General features: G+C 39.8%; 1 protein-coding gene across 3 annotated transcripts in view; it reads left to right on the top strand.

Moving 5' to 3' along the window:
- Positions 1 to 527: 527 nt before the first annotated feature.
- The window catches only part of adgrl1a (adhesion G protein-coupled receptor L1a), a 209,955-nt gene continuing 190,772 nt past the window's right edge, over positions 528 to 19,710 (top strand). For all 3 annotated transcript variants that reach the window (XM_053492161.1, XM_053492158.1, XM_053492162.1), the window contains exon 1: positions 528 to 1,260. The gene's annotated coding sequence lies outside the window, so the exon portion shown is untranslated. The remainder of the gene's footprint in view (positions 1,261 to 19,710) is intronic.

The following is a 19,710-nucleotide window of genomic DNA, read 5'->3' as shown; positions in this document are numbered from 1 at the left end:
AATTATTAAGAAGATAAACATTTTATTTCTTCCTCCTCCTCCTCCTCCTTTTTTCTTCAGCACAAAAGATTTAGTTATTATTATTATAATTTATATTCTAAATAATAATAAAAATAATAATAAAAACTGTGTAAAATAAAATGTATTAGCTACCTTGCTAATATGTTACCTCAGGAAGGAGAGCCGTTGGTGATTCGTTTTCTCGTCACGAACGAATTTGAAAAATAACCGACGCAAGAAAGCGACCGTTAATACAGACCGTTAGATGGAGGGAAACGGAACAGGCATCGAAGCCTCGTGTTGCCGCGTGAAAACGGATATAACGTGCTATATGTATATGTGTAAAAGAAACGCGCTGTTTGCGGGTTTATCCCTCGTCCACATGTGAGAGAGGAGTGGAGGAGAGAGGAGTGAGTGGAGGAGTGAGTGAGTGCAGTGCGCGCGCCACATGCGCAACATCATCTTTTCCCACATTCGGGTCTGGTCACGGAGACAGCCGGAGCACCCCGAGCCTGGCCGAGCCGAGCCGAACCGAACAGAACCGGGCTTGGACATGGACTCGGTGCAGTTATAAAGGATATTTGCTCTTTATTGTTGATTTTTTTTTAACGGTTTCACGCGTTTCCTTGTTTCACGCGGTTGTATTTTTATTTTTTTTACCCTCGCTTTCAGACGGACTGCTTTCACGGAAGATATCCTGCTTTATTTTTCTTTCCCCGCATCACATACAGCCTGTAAATATTCCCGAAACATCTCTTTAATATCTCTCTCTCATTCCGTATCAAGGAACTGGTGCGTTTTCGAAACGAGACGTTACACCATGTTACATTAATAACCGTCTCTCCTTCACGTGTGCGTTACGAAAATAGGACCGCACGTGCAGGATTAAAAAAAAAAAATAATAATCTTTTAATGTGTGCGCGCGATAATATTCTTGGATTCTGTCGGGGTTTTTTTCGTCCTTTTTTTTTTTTTTTTGCGATGTCTCTCGCCGTTGATGTGGGACTGCTATATTCTGGGAGACTCGGTTTAATCCATCCTTCGTTCCTTTATGCGTAAGAGAAAGCACGCAAAGAGAAGACGGCAGAGGGGAAAATAAAGGCAAAAACAAACAAACAACAACAATAATAAAAAATAATAATAGTAATAAAAGAAGAAGAGAAATACACGGGACGGTAATCAATAAGGGAGCGATGAATGCATGAGACGCAGTGAAGAGAAAGAAGAAAGGAGGCTGGAGGAGTGAAGGAAGGGAAAGAGGTAAGCGGGGTTATGGAACAAGGTGTCCATCAGGACACCAGGCTATAGGACACCGCGCACTGACTGACGGCAGAACCGGAATAATAAGTTGTGCATTGTGTGAAATGTGTGTGCGCGTGTGTGTGTGTGTGTGTAAGAGAGAAAGGGAGATGCGTCAGGATGTCTGTTGAAAAGAAAACGATGTGTTTATTTAATAAATGTAATAATTTATTGCTTTGTCGAGGCTGTACACTACATTAGAGCTAATGTAACGGGTTTGTCCTGCACTGTTCATGTGACATGCGTTACACGGACCCGGGCACGCGCAGGCACCTTCAAAAAAATGTAACACAACCGTTACAGTTTTAACCGTTAAACATGTTTTATGTAGCGTTTTTGCCTTATTAATATGTTTTGTGTGTGTGTGTGTGTGTGTGTGTGTGTGTGTGACCTGATGTGGATATCATACTATACAGTATATTCACATATTCACACTATACACGCATCTGAACCACACACTGAAATGGGTAAATAATTATGTGTCAAGATAATAATCATGTTATGGACGAAACAGGCTCGGCGAGCGCAAAGGAAGCCGTTCAGTCCTGTGAGAAGAGAGACGAAAGGAGAACAGAGAACGAGAAAGAGAGAGAGAGTTTCATCAATAGGCGACTCACGGCATGTTATACAAGAAAAATCCGCATTAGCTCAAATACCTACCTGGTCATAAAAGGTAAAAATTAAAGGCCATGTCGGAAAACGCCTCCCTTCTATAATGTATAATAGCTAGTCTACGGTAAATGTAGTTAGCGTGGTTGGAATGCTAGTTTAAATATTTATAATCTACTATGGTACGAAGTAACATACACTATATAAGAGGTGGTCCGTGCGAATAAAAACGAGATGACGGTACGCAGGTGGGAGATCTATACGAATCCGAATGTCCGGATCGTGTCTGATTTCTCGCAAGAAACGATTCGAACGCTAACGCTAACCCTGCCCCTAACCCTTGACCTTTGAGCGTTGTTGGTTGTAAATCGCAAAAGTTTTAAAAATCTGACATTTCAGAACAATCTGGAAAAGGCTGAGAAAGCAGCATCTGCTCTAGTCTGTCATCGTGGAATCACTCACTCATTGTATTCAGGGTCACAGGGACCTGGAGCCTATCCCAGGAGACTTAGGGCATGAGGCAGGGTACACCCTGGACAGGGTGCCAATCCATCACAGGGCACACACACACACACACACACAATTGGGAATGCCAATTAGCCTAACCTGCATATTTTTGGGCTGTGGAAGGAAACCGGAGTACCCGGAGGATGAAAATCGAGCCTGGCCGGGAATCGAACACGGACCCTGAAGGTGCAAGGCGACAGTGCTAACCACTACACCACTGTGCCGCATCCATACAGTATGTCTGATCGTTATATCGTAAGTACGGCGTGTAAAACTAGCCGTAAAAAAACTATAACAGGTCTCCCATGGAGGATTCTCATCATCGAGCCTGCTCTTGTGACAGAGCAGCCCACATGGGCTTGTATCTTTTGGAACACAAATTGGCCAGAGTCAGAGGTGTCTATCTGTTTTACTATCTATCTATCTATCTATCTATCTATCTATCTATCTATCTATCTATACATCTACACATCTATACATCTGTCTGTCCTTCAGTGCTAAAGCAGACGTCTCAACCTGAGGACAGCCTGGTGATTCCTCTGCCTCGACTTCCCTGATAAAACCGATCATTAGCTGATTTAAATCAGGTGCAATTACAGGTTCAAACCCGATCTCCACCCCTTAAACACGGATCGAACCCAATCAGTCTGAACTGGCTGGCTGTCAGACTCCGAGAAGGATTTATGTCCACTCTATGTCTTTCTGTCACATCACTATCAGAACGATTATTCTAAGCTTCCAACGGATGAATAATAGCCAGGCGTTAGCGCGATATTAATTACGGAGCAATTTTTATTATTTTTTTTGGAAACATGGCAGAGAGAGATTTATTTCTGTCGTAATATCTGTACGCTTTCTAAAGCAAGGGCATTTGTTATATATTTCATGCGATAAACAAGATAACGAGGAAGTATGGAGGCAATTAAGCCGCAGCCGTTTCAGATCTCGTCCCTAATTGGCTCGGCTCAACACGCCAGACACGTTCTTTAGTCGTGTGAGACGTTCCCATGTCTTAACATCTATAGCAGTCCTGCAGTCCTGCCCCTTATAATGAACCGTACTCTCACACACACACAAACACACAGCCTAATAATGAAGGGGTCGGTAATAAGATGTCGATTCTCAAGTCAGTTTCAATTCAGCCAGCTGTTCTGTAGAGCCGATTCGAGCGTGATACGGCGTGATGCAATGTCGTACAGGATTGTGCAAACACAAGCCACGCCTCCTTTACGAGGAAAAGCGTGGAGAGTGAACGAAGGAGAAATACGCAGCGTCAAATGTTACATGCTAGGTTTTCACAGCTGTTAATAAAAGATGAGGCGCACGTGTGATCCAGGAATCTATGGATCCCACAGACGCTACACAAGCGTCCATGTCTAAGCCAAATGAGCATTCCTAAATTATAGACGCAGCATGGTTTTTTTCTTAGGAGACGTCTGTATGTGTAATGCAAAATTATTCATAATCAGAATTATTAATTAATATAAATACTGTACAAAAGAGCGAGCAGGCAGTAGGGTTTGAAATTGTAATGGTCCAAAAGAGTTTAATATGTGTGAGTCAAAAACATAGAGAAACAAATCTATTTTTGCAGCAAAAAAAAATCAAAGAAAGCCATGCGCCTTGTCCCGGCTTGAACCCTCAAGTCGTACGGAGCGTGTTTTGTTATAACACATGCATATTTCATCACGCCTTATTCCTCATTCCATCTGCCACCTCGTGTGTGTGTGTATGTGGGTGAGTGGGTGGGTGGGTGTGTGTGTCTGTGTGTGTGAAGTGTGCACGCGCCCATGTGCTCATGCTCCCGAGCTCACGTCTCGCTCCGCGTCCTTTGTCATAGTCGTTCACCTGAAATTGGCCCCGTTTTCTTTTTCATTTTTTCTTTTTTCTTCTTTTCTCTCTCCCAACCACCCGAGATCTACAAGCTGCTTATTACAGATACCATACACCCGTCCGGTCCTGACATCTCTCCATCAGTTTCGCTTTCTTTCATTCTTCCTGCGTGGTGCCTCCCTGTAGGCGACAGAGTTGTTCAGCTGTCAGTCACAGACCCTTTTTTCTTTTCCCTGTCCGCCGTAGTTTCTTGTAAGGCCTTCCCGGAGACAGCGTCCCCGAGGATCCGAGCGGACGTTGCCGGATTTATTTATATATTTATTATTTTGTTTTGTTTAAGCTCAGCAGCACTCTGTAAGCAGAAATTCATGTCCAGAAATGTACGTGCTCCTTTTCCCCAGGTTTTTTCTTCTTCTTCTTTTTTTTTTTAATCTTAGGCTTTTTGACGTCCGTGCTGCGGCTCTCTGAGGTCTACTTTACAGTAATTGGCTATTAAACAGATTTCACCTCATTTATTATTACGAGAGGCCTCAATGAAACTCGGTTCAGGTTTAAACCGTCACTTTATCGCTCATGACAGAATGGACATTTGCCAGTGACTCAATAAACACACACCAAAAGCAACGAACACACCTATAGAAATCCAATCTTACAGTTTCTAAACTAAGCGATTAGCGTACAGTACATTTTATATGTATTCTACAATATATCTTATTTTATATATTAATGCATTATCTTTAGAAAGAATAAACGGGTTGTAATTTAGCTTTTGCTTTTTATAGCTCTTGCATTACAGCATGTAAGATAATTTATCTTATATGACTAGTATATATAAAACTAATGCTTTCCATATTCACATTTTTGTTTTTTTTTACACAATTAACAATAATAATAATAATAATAATAATAATAATAATAAACATGTTGCTTTCTGTAGAGCTATGGATTGTGCCATGACCTTTTGAAATGTTTTTTTTCTGTTGCGTGATCATGACTGCGTTATAATGTTAATATTTCGATGAACCATATCACAGTATGCTGAGATATTGTGGTTATTGCAATAGCGTGTGTTAAATATTTGTTCAAAATTACTTCAGGATTGTAAAACACAAACGTTTTGGAATTATTAAATGTCATTTCCCCCTTTTTTAAATATATTATTTTTTTATTAAAAAAATAATAAATTCTTTTGTAGACTTTACCCTAAATAAATAATAATAATAAAAAACTAAAATCACAATATTTCAGTACATTTGTGCAATTTATGATATGCATCATGATATTTAGTGTAACATTTACAAAATGAATCTTTAAAAATGTTGATGAATTGTATTTAATACAGTAATAAATTTTCACAATCATAAATTAATATTGAAAAGCTGGAAATAATTGTAAGAATTATAACCATCTATTTTAATTCAACTCTCAAATAATATTACATTGCGACATTAGGTACGTAAACATTATAATAATTTGAGACTAGAGATGATGGCTTTCATGGCCTAAAAATTTAATATCGCTTAATAAAACACTTCTACCTTAGATAATGAACATGTTTTTATAATTAAAAAGCTATAATAAAAATACGTATATACATAAGCAGTTTCAGTGCAAAATGAGCTAAAGTCATTTTGGCAGTTTTAACAAAATGAGATGTGTGTAATGGAAAAAATATATATAATATGATATGAAATAATAATAATAATTTATGACAATGTATCACTGTATCGGTATCATATCGTATTGATACCCACTTTAGTTCTGATATGTATCATGTTTCTTATAAATGCTTTTAAGGATCATCATATGATATGATATGATATGATATGATATGATATGATATGATATGATATGATACATGGTATTTCTGTGCATACACTGGCTCAGTAAAGGACTGAAGAATAGGTGAAAAGTAAACAGGTAAATATAAAATCAGACGTGAAGTACCTGTCTGCGCCGGTTTATGCAGCCCCTGCGTGTCGAGACAGTGATGTAAAAGCCTCGACAGTGACTGCTTTATCCCAACGTCGACTGCTGAGTAAATCCAGCCCACCAGGAAGAACGAGAGATCCAAAAAGATGGGGAGAGGGAGAGAGAGAGAGAGAGAGAGAGGGATGAAGACTGGCGTGTTGGTGTGCATAAAGCCGAAATGGTCCCTGTAGCTGATGTAAAGGCACCGAGGCGGTAGGAGCTGTCAGGGCTTTTTCTGTGCCGTGGCCTTTGTGCACTAAAGCGCTGTCGCCGAGCGCAGCGGCCTGTAGCTGCAGGCGCCGTGCACCAGGCCCTTTGTGCTGAGGAAAAGTCATAAAAATGAACTGTAGCTGGATGCCGCTGCTGGATGTGGTAGGAACTGAGCGCTGCAGGGAGCCAATCATGGCCTCCACCACCAACCAGCAACACACCAATACAAACACACATACACACACACACATACACACACACACACTCTAAAGTGGCCCAAAACATTGGAACACACCGATCAACAAGTGTGCATGAATAGAAAAATCAATGGGGGCTCTTTTTCATAAATCGAGCGCATGTTAAATCAGCCGAAGGGCCCCGTGCGGAAACATAAACTGATTGTTTGGCTGCTGTCATCGAGTCTGGTCTATCAACTGCGAATGACGACTAAAGGGGTGGTTCAGGAGGGGTGGGGGGGTGTCTGGTGGGGGGTCGGTTTACAGCTGTGCAAGCCTCGAACAGAACCCAATCAATCGCACACTCAGCCACCCGGGCAATTTACTTGCGTAATACCATCAGGAGAGGCGAAATTCAGCATGCGCCAGTTCAAGCTACTTGACTCCCACTCGTTCTGGCAACACAATGCGCCGCCGTGATTGCTTAATTCCGCAAAAAACGCCCAGGCCCAGGCTTTGACGGTCCTCCGAGTTCCCAATTACGGCTACGTGTTTGCCGTGCTAAACATTTGGTGGTGATTCGGTGTGTGTGTGTGTGTGTGTGTGTGTAAGTATCTGTGAGTGAGTGAGCAAGAAAGAGAGAGAGCGAGAAAGCTGTTTAACTCCTAATTAACATTCACTGCTTTGCATTTAAAGCAGATACTTAATTTAATTACCCTCATGAATTCAGTCGATCTCCTGAATCGATCCTGAATCGAGTCCAACCCTTTGAGCAAATTTCACAAATCAAGATTTCACAATGGTGGCGAACCAAATACAGGAAAAGATCACGGCACGGCTCATTTAGATCATATCTCTTCAGCTGGCACCCATGTGTGTGTGCGCGCACATGCACAGTGAGGCTGTCAAACTTTGCAAAGTTGCAGTTGACTTTCACAAAAAAAAAAAAAAAAAAAAAAATTCCTGAATGCATTTGAATATCAATTCTTTCAGATGTATTTTTAGGCAGCACAGAAATAGTTCTGGCATTATTTGCCATTGTTCTTCTTATTTGAAAGTATTCTGATATTAATCAGACAGTATGTACAGTAATATATGGCACATTTTATACTTTTTAACTCACAAATAAATACATTTAATACTCTTAATGAGCGGCAAGCTTTGGTCAAAATATCTCAAAAATTTATTTAGTGATGTGTTATGATTCTTTTGTGTTAAAATTTCTGTTTCGCCACACTAACTCCAGAATTAATTTTTAATTATTATTATTTTTAAATGAATTTATGTTTCCAATCAAAGTAGTAAAATGCTACTGTTCTACTGTTCCCACAGGTAGTGCTCTCTTAACTATTCACACATAGGCAGGCAGCACAGCATCCTGTGTGGTAGGAGTGAATTCCATCCATCCATCTAGGAACCTCTGTAGTCCAACTGGAGGCCAGTGGTGACCGTTGCATTTATTCCCATATTACAAACGTAGTACTGTAGGACCTCCGGTTAACATCCACACTCGCAGTCACACACTAAAGCAATTTGGAAACTCCAGTTAGCTTAATCTGCATGTCTTTAAAGTGTAGTAGGAAACCGGAGTACACAGAGTAAAGCCACCAAGCATGGGGAGAACATGCAGACTCCATGTACACAAACCCGACATGGGAATCGAACCCAGGACCTGGAGGTGCAAGGCAAGGTGTAACCAAATCTAATAAATATAAATCAATTGGGATATTTATAAAAAAAAAAAGTCATACAAATCAGATCCACATGAGGTATCGTGGTCGTATCATATCTGGTGGACCCTGGTGAATCCCTTCTTTACTAATTTATCCATTTCAGAACAGAACGATTTTGTGCTCGTCGGTTTAAATGCAGATAAAAAACTTATTGCCTGTCCTAGATTGTCTACCCTAAGCTTGCATAAGCTTGATTTTCATTGAATAGTGATATTTTCCTCGTCTGAACAGCTGGCACAGATCCATCTTTAAAGTTCGGTGCCCAATTCAGCGTTGTGACGTTACTGCGCTAGTTTGGACGCAAAGCAGCTCGTTTGGACGTGAAGCAGGCACATGATTTTTAACAGAGGCCACGTCCTAAAACATGGCTAGGTTGTTTAAAGTGAGTTTTCCGTAATAGGATCTTATTAATTTCTACCTGTTTTTGACTTGCTTAGGTTTTTATTAAATGGATTTACATGTAAACGGTGAGTCTAAATATAGTCTAAGTATACGAATTCAGTAGTAATTTTAACGGCTTTAATAATAACGAGCTGTGATTGTCACTGCTGTTACAAAATGAAAGGATTGCGTGGACTGATTAATTAAGGTTTCAGAAATGCTACAGGTCTTTAAATAAGTATAAGGCTGAGTGTAAACCAACACAGGAACACAAAGGGGCAGCACTTCAAGTAAGTTTTCAGTTACAGTATGTACAGCATGTTATGGTCATGTGACTCACTAGCGATCGAGCAGCATGTGGTTTAGGAAATGTCAAAACAATCGGCTTGTTGCAATGATACTGTATGAGGTAATGGAGTATGCATTAAAGCTTTCTCCATGACTGGAGGAACTATACTTAACAGTCATATCACTGTCTGCTGAGTGGTACTTAGTATACATGAAATTTTTCTCTAGTATTAATGGGAATAATCGGATTGGGATATAAATGTATCATGTAAAAACCTCAATCAGAGCGGACTGACTTCATCTTCTGTGATCAGGATGAGGGGGGTCGTGTAAACATTTTAAAATTCGTTCAGTGTTAATATTATTCTATGTGACCACTCTCTGTCATTGTAATAAATATTTTTTTTTGTTCATGTTTTCCCCACGCGGGGGGGGAAGTAGTTGACTGGAAACACTTGTCTTCCACACCTTACTGTCCGCTGGGTATCTGGCTGACGAAGAAGCTCTGATCTGGTCACATTCCACCCGTAATAAAGCATGTAACCAATCATAGGAAAAAAATGAATTCTTGTAACCAATCATAACGTTGTTAAGACTAACTATTAGGTCACACTGACTTTTGGTAAATTCATTTTTCATTTATAAAATACAACACCTCAAAATACGAATTTCATTCAATCCGGAGCCGGGTTCTTTAGGCCAAATTTTGTATTGTGAAACGCATTGTTCCATAGGAAATAATGTAAATGCAGGTAATCTGTACCAGCCACCCAAAAATATTTCCAACAATATAAATTTTTTTTTAAAAATATAATAACATACCAAAAAAGTGTAGAAAAGATGTGTAAAATATAAATTAAATAGATATAAAACCTTACTTAACCTTATTTTATAATTCCTTTTAGACCGCTTGCCGAGAGCAGCTAAAGGACCAACAACAACAACAACAACAACTGGCTTTAAAAACAAAACTGAAAGTGCCTCCCTTTTCTCCTTCCTATGTCCTTAATAACATTCTTAGGACCCCATGGTGCTCTGTCTTTACTAAATCTTGCACAATATATGTAAAGTTTGTTTAGAACTGTAAAAAAAAAATCTTACATGGGACTTAATGATAGTAACCAGTCATAACGCACAAGGCGGGATTTGTAGGACAACGAGAGAAATCCTAACCGTTTGAGACGGAGGAAAAACCTGATTCAGTTTTATATCGCAATTCTTTTGTGTAGCAATTCATGTATGGACTAAACTGATATATATATATTTTTTACCTAAACATTTTTTTTTTCAATTTATGTATATTTGTATTAGAGTTGGTTGATATTGCTGTTCTCCTATAATCCTAAAATTGTGGAGCTCTCTAAAATATTCACACATTGGCAGGGAGCACAGAGTCTTGTGTGGTAGGAGCAAGTAGTTTGCCAAGTTAGTTTAGAATTGTAACATAATCTAAAAATATAAGAATATCAAATCAGGAATGTTTATAAAATTACAATACAACCGGATCGCCAGCTAGATATTGTGATAAAATTGTATCAGATGGCACCTGGTAATTCTCATCCCTACTGTACTATGCTTGAACCTTACCATGAGTATAACTAACTTAACATGAGTATGAAGAAGGAAAAACCTCATTTTTTTCTTTTGTTACATTTTCAGTAAATTAAACTCTTCATAGTAGACAGGACCACAAATAGCGTCCATGTAAACGAAGCAGGTGAATGCCGGGAAAAGAAAGCAGCATGGTCAAAATAAGCAAGAGTACAGCGTCACGTGAAAACGACACAGGGTGAAACTTAAGATTCGGCCACAGAAAAATATTCACTTTACTACCTGTGAAGAAAAAAAAGAAAAAGGTAAAACTGTAATATCACATTTAACACCCATTTGCTTTCCCAATATAATATGATTTTACAGAATATAAATGCCATGCTATTACTGCGAGCCCTTTTACACAAAACCCGGACGGTGTTATGTGACTAAGCGTGGAGCCTTGGAGCTTAAACATTTGTATTTAAAAAAAAAAAAGAGCCTTTAAAAATCGGTGAACATTATACCTGGAGTTAGACGTCAACTTGAACCCCTGAGAAAATTCGTAACAACATACTTTCCTTCTAGGTAAAAAGATAAATAAATAAATTGACATGGCAGTCAGAACAGTGGGCTCTCGGTCAACGAGCCAGAGAAAATACTCGACACCTCGAGTTCAGATTACTAGAAAGCTTTCAGAGGTGCCGCTTCAGAGGTCCAAGGGAAATGTTTGATGTAAAAATGTAAAACCGCGGAGAGAAGGAACGAGCACGATGTTAAACTCGATCGTTACCGCTATACGGTTAAATAGTGGAGTTAAAGTGGACGGTTATATCGGCGTCATCTATGTTTATATCACTACCTGCCTCTTTACTGTACAGAGTTATCATTCCATAACCGTAAAACTTTTTTCCTTGGATTGTTCTTTTTGTATAAACAGATCAGACTGCATTCATCATCACTAGGCGCTTATTTCCCCCCCACAATAACATTCCACTCCCATAATTTCTCTCGTTTATTATGATTAATATTTTGTACGGGCACATAAACGGTACCAGAGGGTCCTAATACGGCTAATGACGCTGGATAGTTATTACTCTGCATTGTTGAGCAGTCAGTATTTTGAGGTCCACATTAATTCACCGCATCCGCAGTTTTTCATTTTAATTATATTTTTTCTCCCCTTTTCCCAGGGTAATTAGTAATTACACACATTAGCACAAGCACGGCTGGGTAAAAGCGCGGATGCAGGGTTTATCTGTATGTTCGACTGCGAGTCGCCAGTTGAACAGGAACGTCCCGTGAAGGATAAAAATCCTATAAAACAATCGAGCCGGTGTGGAGTGGAGCGGAGCGGAGCGAAGCATGCAACTGGATGATTCGAGGGATCGCCAGCGACCGCTCGTGACCCCCGAGGAGAGGAGTAGACTCTGGAGAAAACAGAGGGAGGAAAGCTAATGGCCCAAACATGTTTAGCACTCGTCCTTGTTGAAGGAAGAAAGACAAAGCTTTGACCTTGTCTGTCTGAAACATCAAGGAGGAAGCAGTCGATATCAGGGCCAGTCTGTGTAAGAGCTCCAGTGCTGCTTTATATTTGAATAAATCAGGTAAACAGGCTGTTGTTCGAAGCGCTGCTGTTTGTTGCTTAATAGAAATATATAAATACTTTCCAACGAACATCTTATCGCATCTGCTCATTTTCTCACTCTAACTGGCGTGCTTTTCTAAATCGGAAGTGCTACAGCCAGAATTTGCTCCTTATTCATCACGGTGAATACTATAAGCCGCCATTTTGTAGAGCTGTCTGGATTTTTCGTCTCTGCGCATGCATGGATCAGTAAAAGGGGTGCCAACTTTATGTCCAAACGTATTAATATTAAATAAAAGATGTGCGGTAACTGAAAGCAATCAGGCAATTGTTAAAGGGTGTATTTAACACTATGGTGGCTTTTTAGTATTTGTAGGAGAACAGTTGTTTACGTCAAGACACCGTAGATGAATGCAGTGTGTTCTGAGCCACTCGGTTTGATGATCATCTAAAAACGACGTCGCCAACTTGTGGAAAAAGATGCATTTGTCAGTGGGAACGGTACACACAATTATTCACCAACACCACTTGCATGCTACAGGACCTAATCTAGAAGGTATTTTCACATCCCCGTACAGTCCTGACATCACTGCCAGGTTCAACTCCATTTTCACATGTCTGACCCATTTGAAGGAGTTCCTGGGAGGCCTACGTTTCAGACATAAATGAGACAGGTAGTGCGATCATGGCTTTGGTGTACTGAGAAAACTTCCTATCTTGATGGTATCCGCGCGCTAGTGAAACGCCAGGAGAGTGCATTAGTGTAGCTGGGGGCTAAAAGGAGTTTTTAGTTAAAAGTCCCGCTTTGACTCGAACGCCCCTCGTATTTTTTAAGCAGTGAACAAGGAGTGTTTTCAGAAAAGAAAGAACAACTTCAAGAACACATGTAATTTAATCCTCACCGAATAAGGCTCGAGCCGTGCGGTTGAATCGATTACACGATTTAGACGATTCGATTCACTGAATCAGTGGCCCAGTTATTGATTCAGAATCGATTCACACCCTTTAAATTAGGGTTAGGTACACATACAAAGGATAAATGTTTGAAAATTGACCCCAGCTTTGACAGAAAATACAACCTGCTTCCATTTTCTGCATAATACTGGACTTTACAAATACTCTCGTTTTGCAAGAGTATCGCTTTTTTTCTTCTTTTGTATTTATGTGTGGTTGGTGCTATACCACCACCTACAGGACTGAAGTGTGGAACAGGAGATTGGAAAAAAAATTTTACAAGACGAGACGTTTAAGCAATCAGTATTGCAAGTTATGTGGTGTTTCAGGAAATGTTTATTAGATCATTTTAATCTTATAATAATAAAAGACATATAGCTGCAGGGAATAAAGGTGAAAGAATCTAAATGGAAATTGCAATGCTTAAAATATTGAATCGAATCGACAGAAATATGGTTCATAGCTTTACATAGGGCTGATATGTACATCTACATCTAGGCATTTAGCAGACGCTCTTATCCAGAGCGACTTACATTTTTCTTTTTATCTTATTATACATCTGAGCACTTGAGGGTTAAGGGCCTTGCTCAAGGGCCCAACAGTGGCAACTTGGTGGTTGTGGGGTTTGAACCTGGGATCTTCCGAACCGTAGTCCAATGCCTTAACCACTGAGCTACCCCTGGCCCGATGTAGGTCAGTGGGCTGATATGTAGCTCAATTAGTGTGTGTTTTTTGTAGGTACTCTCAACAGTGCGCGATTGTTAAACGAACAATCAGTGGTTTGTGGTAATGCAAAAGGCCGTTCAGTATCGTACACCACCACTTGTGTTTTTGAAGAAGCACACTGGACAGTATGGGTCTTTAGATGCCTAAGAAAATGCAACCAACATCACACTTGTGTTTTATTTCAGCCACGGGTAAATAATTTCTTCTCGTTTCCTCATCCTTGACTTTCCAAAACCTTTTTTTTTATCTTTCTTCTTTATTTCAAAATGTGTCTCTATCAAGCCAAGTCACCGCGGCGATGTTTACACGATGTTTACCTCGGCAGCCGTTACCTGTTCCGCTCCACCGCGCCACATGACGCATCTATTTACAGTCAGCGCGTGAACGCTGCATTACTCCTGCCGTCCTTTCTCCGTTTAGAAGAGACGTGTGATTATAATAGGAACCAGGAACATGTTAATACGGTTTAGAATTACCACTAACGATGTGGTGACACTCAGTTCCAGTTCTTGTGTGTGTGTGTGTGTGTGTGTGTGTGTTTTGAGTGGAGAGAGGAAACACAGGGACGCAGCCAGGGAATACAGGCAGCTGTTTGTTTGTGTGTTTGTAGAGCAAGGGGCAGAGAGAGAGAGAGATAGAGAGAGAGAGAGATGGAAACAGTAGTGGAGATGAAGTCCTTGGAAAGAGAAATAGAAGGACATGAAAAATAAGAAGATAAACGGCAGGTGAAGGGCATCATAAAGAGAAAAATGTTCACTTTAGGCCATCATTTCTCTGTACGCTCTAAATTTCATATATAGTAGATATCTGTCTATACTGTAGAGTCAGCTCCAGAATTATTGGCACCCGTGGTGTTCAAAAAGGGGATTGAAAATGTATTCCGAATGAATAGAGCTGTGAATCATGGGTAAACCGCAGATTTGATTTCTGGCTGTTGTGATTTTCAATTCATGTCGATTCCACAACACCGAAGTTGTTTACCGTCTGATTTTTTTTTTAAGAGTTAAAAACTACTAGAGAATCTAATGAACACTGAAATGTCGTGTAACGTGCATTTTTCAGATTATTTAAATGTCACGTCTCACACAAAGCGATAATATCGATAACGTCGCACAGCTCCAGGAGTGAATGAAATATCAGGCATTAAAAAAAATTGACAGTTTGTTCATACTAGTAACCCCCTAATTACATTTTCTTTTACTTTTCATCTTTTTTAATTGGTTTAGTCGATTTATATCAAAAAGGCAACATGCTGAATAATAAGTCATGCAACTAAACAATATTATACACTGTATACAAATCCTGACTCCCCCTTATTTCTTCATATTTTCCTTCCTAAGACCCTGACTTTCTTGTATTTTTAAAGCAGTTTTTCAGGCTTCCTGAAGGACTTTTCTGTCTTTCATTATTTTCAGTCAGGTCACAATTTAAGTTTAATTTGTATTCATCATTTTATCATATCATTATTTAATTATTTAAGCACAGCTCTGGAAAAATATTATATAACTAATTATTATATTGCATAATCTTGAGTTATTTTGATGTGTTGTAATGATGGCCTTTTACTTTAAATATACATGTTAAATAACAAAAGTTATATTTTGAATTTGTCAGCAGTTCACAAAAATGAAACAGAAGTGAGACAAAAAAACATAAGGAACTAATTTTTATGCAGTGGTCTCTTATTTTTTTCCAGAGCTGTATATATATATATATACATTTATATAGAGTTGCACAATTTCCGATTATTTTGACACATATTGCGTTTGCAAGTTACACGTGGGTGTCTTCGGCCCTCCCTGACTGGTAGTAGTGGCCTTGATGGGAAAAAAAACAATCAAATACTTTTTAATATATAACCTAAATACAGTAAATTATGAATTAATATATAATTAATGTATTTTTTGTCATATTGTAATAATTCATTTTAATTATTATTATTTTTGCACTACTATTATTACTACTATTACACAAGCAATCAAACTCAACCACATAATGAATGTAATTATAAAGTGTTAATAATAATAACAATGAAGAATGTATTCCCAGTACTGTGAAAGTCTCTCATTAGATCATGTTGTTACCTCACGTTCTCTCTCTCTCTCCCTCTCTCTTTCTCTCTGTGTTAGAAATGTTAATAACACCATGATTGCCCTTTATATCCTCTTAGCTCTTGTGTCGTCTCACGCTTCCTCCTTTGCCTCTCCGCCCTCTCGGCACCTCCATCAGACCATATCTCTGCTCCGAGCGTCCACTAATGCACAGTAATGTAGCACCTACTCAACACACTCACCTACACACACGTACACACACTCCCTCAACTACATTCTAGTCGATCCCACAGCAATGCATTCGGTTCTCCGGTCGTTCCCAAGCCACGTTCTCCGCACGAGCATGTCGTCCAACCGCTGGCCTCCGCGATCATGAACAATTCCTCCTACGTTAACGTTATCATTCGTGTTTATTAATTAATGTGCAGTTAAAGACAGTAAAAACAAGCCACGGTGATGCTGATGATGACGTGTGTGTGTGTGCGTGTTCGTGTTTGTGTGTGCTTTTCCACTGAGTCAGTGCCGCTCCTGGTTTAAGCGGTTTAGAAGCGTTGCATAATCCGTCGTAGGAGTTTCATAATGCGCGGCATTAAAATGTAATCACAACCTCGGAGGAACTTATTACGGTCGTTACGCCCGCCTCATCGTCCTGGTGCGGTCGCGCGGGGTGAGTAAGTCCTCAGCGACTCACTGTGGACTAAGCGCAGAGTTTGATTTGAAAACGCTAGTCGTTTTTCTTTTCATGATATGTTACGATTTTAAGGCATGAGTGCCTTGGCGACGATGGAGTCGTTTTGAACTTAGCTGTTATCTTCGAGTTGAACACAGAATTAGTGTTGCATGAATGACTAGCTATAAAGCAGAGCTGGGTGACATGGCCCAAAATGTTATCACGATATTGACTGATATCGATAATTATTAACACGATTAAAAAAAATTCATATTCATGTTCTAAGAACCTTGCCATTGATTTTCTGTAACCATGACAACTGTAATGCAGACTTCGATCTTGGAGTCATGCACATCATCCTCTGATGCCCAACGCCAAGTTTGAGCTCCTTCACTATTTCCAGTGAACCTTTTTTAGAGCTTATTGACTTTTTCTGGTTTTCTCGGCGCTGTGAAGGCTTCAGTCATCTACACTGTGCTTTGTTAACATCAGCTTTTATAGCTGAACTGCCTGCCACCTAACACACTGCATAAATGCAGATCATTTACTGCTTTCTGTTTCACCCAAATGAGGATGGGTTCCCTGTTGAGTCTGGTTCCTCTCAAGGTTTCTTCCTATTGCCATCTCAGGGAGTTTTTCCTTGCCACTGTCGCCCTCGGCTTGCTCATCAGGGACAAACTGACCATTTTGATTCATACAAATTCACATTTCATACAAACTTAAATTAATCTTTTGACTGTGTAAAGCTGCTTTGCGGCAATGAAAATTGCTAAAAGCGCTATACAAATAAAATTGAATTTAATTGAATTGAATTGTCCGACTTTTGGATCATATGTGATGTAATGTGATGTGATTGGTTGCACTTTAAAACTAAACACACAAACTGACTACTGGTGAGCTGACCTGTCCTGTTTTACCAATAGCTCCCTTACCGTCGCTTCAGCCGAATTTTAGCCAGGACAAATGAATGTGTATCCGTGGCCCTCACCTCACACGCCGTTATCAAGAAATATGAGATGTAACTGTTTATGAGCTGGGGTGGGAGCACATTTGGAGTTATTAGAGCTTGATATTTATTTGCCCGAACCTAGGGAATGGTTGTGCTGTGCAAGTGTTGATCAAGCTGAGAAATGACAGAAAAATTGTTTTTTTCGAAAAGAGAAAAACTTTACGATGATGCCAACAACGAAAATGAAATCAGACTCATGACCGCCTTGGGCTGGCTAAAGGATCGGCTCTAATAGGACATAACGTTATTTGTGATAACGATACTGATGCGCCAAAAATTGTGGTTACTGTTTTTTAATTTATTCACGTTATAGTTATAACAAGTTATAACACTCACCCATCTTAACCAGTGTGTGCACCTGCCATCGGTGCATTCCAAACCCATATATAGAAGATTGAAAGGAAGGACGGAATTATTGCTGTATAGAATTCTAAGAATTATAGCTACTTGAGACAAATCTCAAGACTGTTGAATCAAATCGAACTGAAAATCAGGATCAAAAAAATTAATTGAATTGAATCAAACTCGCCCCATGTTTCACAGTTCTACATTAGCTTTGCTAATTTATCTTTCTTTAATAACCACTAGAGTAAATATCTAACCTCAATCCGGATAAAATAACGGCTAGCTTTAAACAAACACCAACTAGCATTAAGAACACCCCCGCCCCAGACGCACGCACACGCGTACACACACACACACGCTGGGCACATCGTTCGAGTTCTTGAGCGCGTAGAAGCTTTGTCACCATGCTGTCTGCTGGAGTTATGGAGCTAATTAGTTTTGCTTAGCTGATGATGGTTATGGATGAATTCTGACATCTGCCTACATCTATTCATTTGTGAGAATACATTTGTTCGAAGACGTGCGTCCGCCAAAATAATAGACGGCTTTTTTGTGTTCGAAAGCTTTTCCTCTTGACAGTCACATATTGCTGCGCGACGCCGGCCACATGGCTCTGTAAATGTAAAACGTCTGGATTGGAACAGGACTCGGAGTTGTTCAGCTGACGAGCACAGAAAAGAAAGTTTATATCGTTAAGAAAAATGTAAAAATAAATAAATAAAACAAGAAGACAAAAAAAAACGTCATTAGTCTGTTTTAAGTTTCACTCGTCAGACATGCGACGTGTATCTGATAGAATTTTATTAGTGCGCAGCAGGATCGCCTTACGAACAACTAAGCGCGCAAATAATAATAATAATAATAATAATAATAATAATAATAATGATAATAATTGAATCTCTTTACATATAAAATGAGAACAGGTAAAATACTTAATTCTTATTAATAAGCTTTCTGGATAAAAATATTCCAAAGTTATTAGGATTTCATAGTTTGTTCTTCTAATGTTCTCAGAGATGGGTAAAAAAAAAAAAAAAATCTTCCACCAGCGACTTTGATCCTATAGATTAATGGAAGTTTTGCCTCAGCTGAGTGAAGTGCTCAAGACGCTTCAGGAGATCAGCAAGATAAGCTGTTCAGAGCCTTAAACACCATGAGCAGTGCTTAGCGCGGGGCTCGATACGCATCGCGTATGCAGTGCATCCCAAAATGGATGATCTTTGATTTTTTATTTTTTTATTTTTTTATTGACCCAAGGCTATTGGACGTGGTCTGTTCTGCGTCGGTCAGTGGAGAGAATGATCATGTTAAACACAGCCAGAGGACCTCCGGAGCGAGCAGGGTCAGCGTGTCCTGAGGTCACGTGCAGAAGCGCGAGTGTGAAGGTGCTCCGTAGGGATGGAGCGAGAAAGCTGGACTCTCACCTCCGCTCTTCGCACTTGCAGGTCACCTGCGGTACTCACCTGTGGTCCCTCAGTCACCTTCGCTTACACTCACACTCACACTCCCTCTGTGCAGGTTTGTGTGTGTGTCTGGATGAGAAAGCGAGACAGACAGAGAGCGAGAGAAAAAGACAGAGAGAGAGAGAGAGAGAGAGATGTTCTGTCTGCACCTGCACACTGCTGTAACGGCGCATGTCACCATTCCGCACATTTCCATGCTTCTTTCTTTTTTTCCTCTGCTCTTAAAACGTCCTTGTGTATAAATAGCCTGGCCATCCATGCTTGCTGATATCGAGCACTTTATTTCATTTCATTTTATTCTATTCCTTTGAATCCAGGGTGGGAAAAAGGGGGCCAGAGAAGAAAGCAGAGCTCCGAACCACACTAC

Source organism: Clarias gariepinus, chromosome 3 (genome assembly GCF_024256425.1).
Source record: "Clarias gariepinus isolate MV-2021 ecotype Netherlands chromosome 3, CGAR_prim_01v2, whole genome shotgun sequence".
In the NCBI taxonomy this organism is placed as follows: domain Eukaryota; kingdom Metazoa; phylum Chordata; class Actinopteri; order Siluriformes; family Clariidae; genus Clarias; species Clarias gariepinus.
This window is presented reverse-complemented; position numbering and strand designations above follow the sequence as displayed.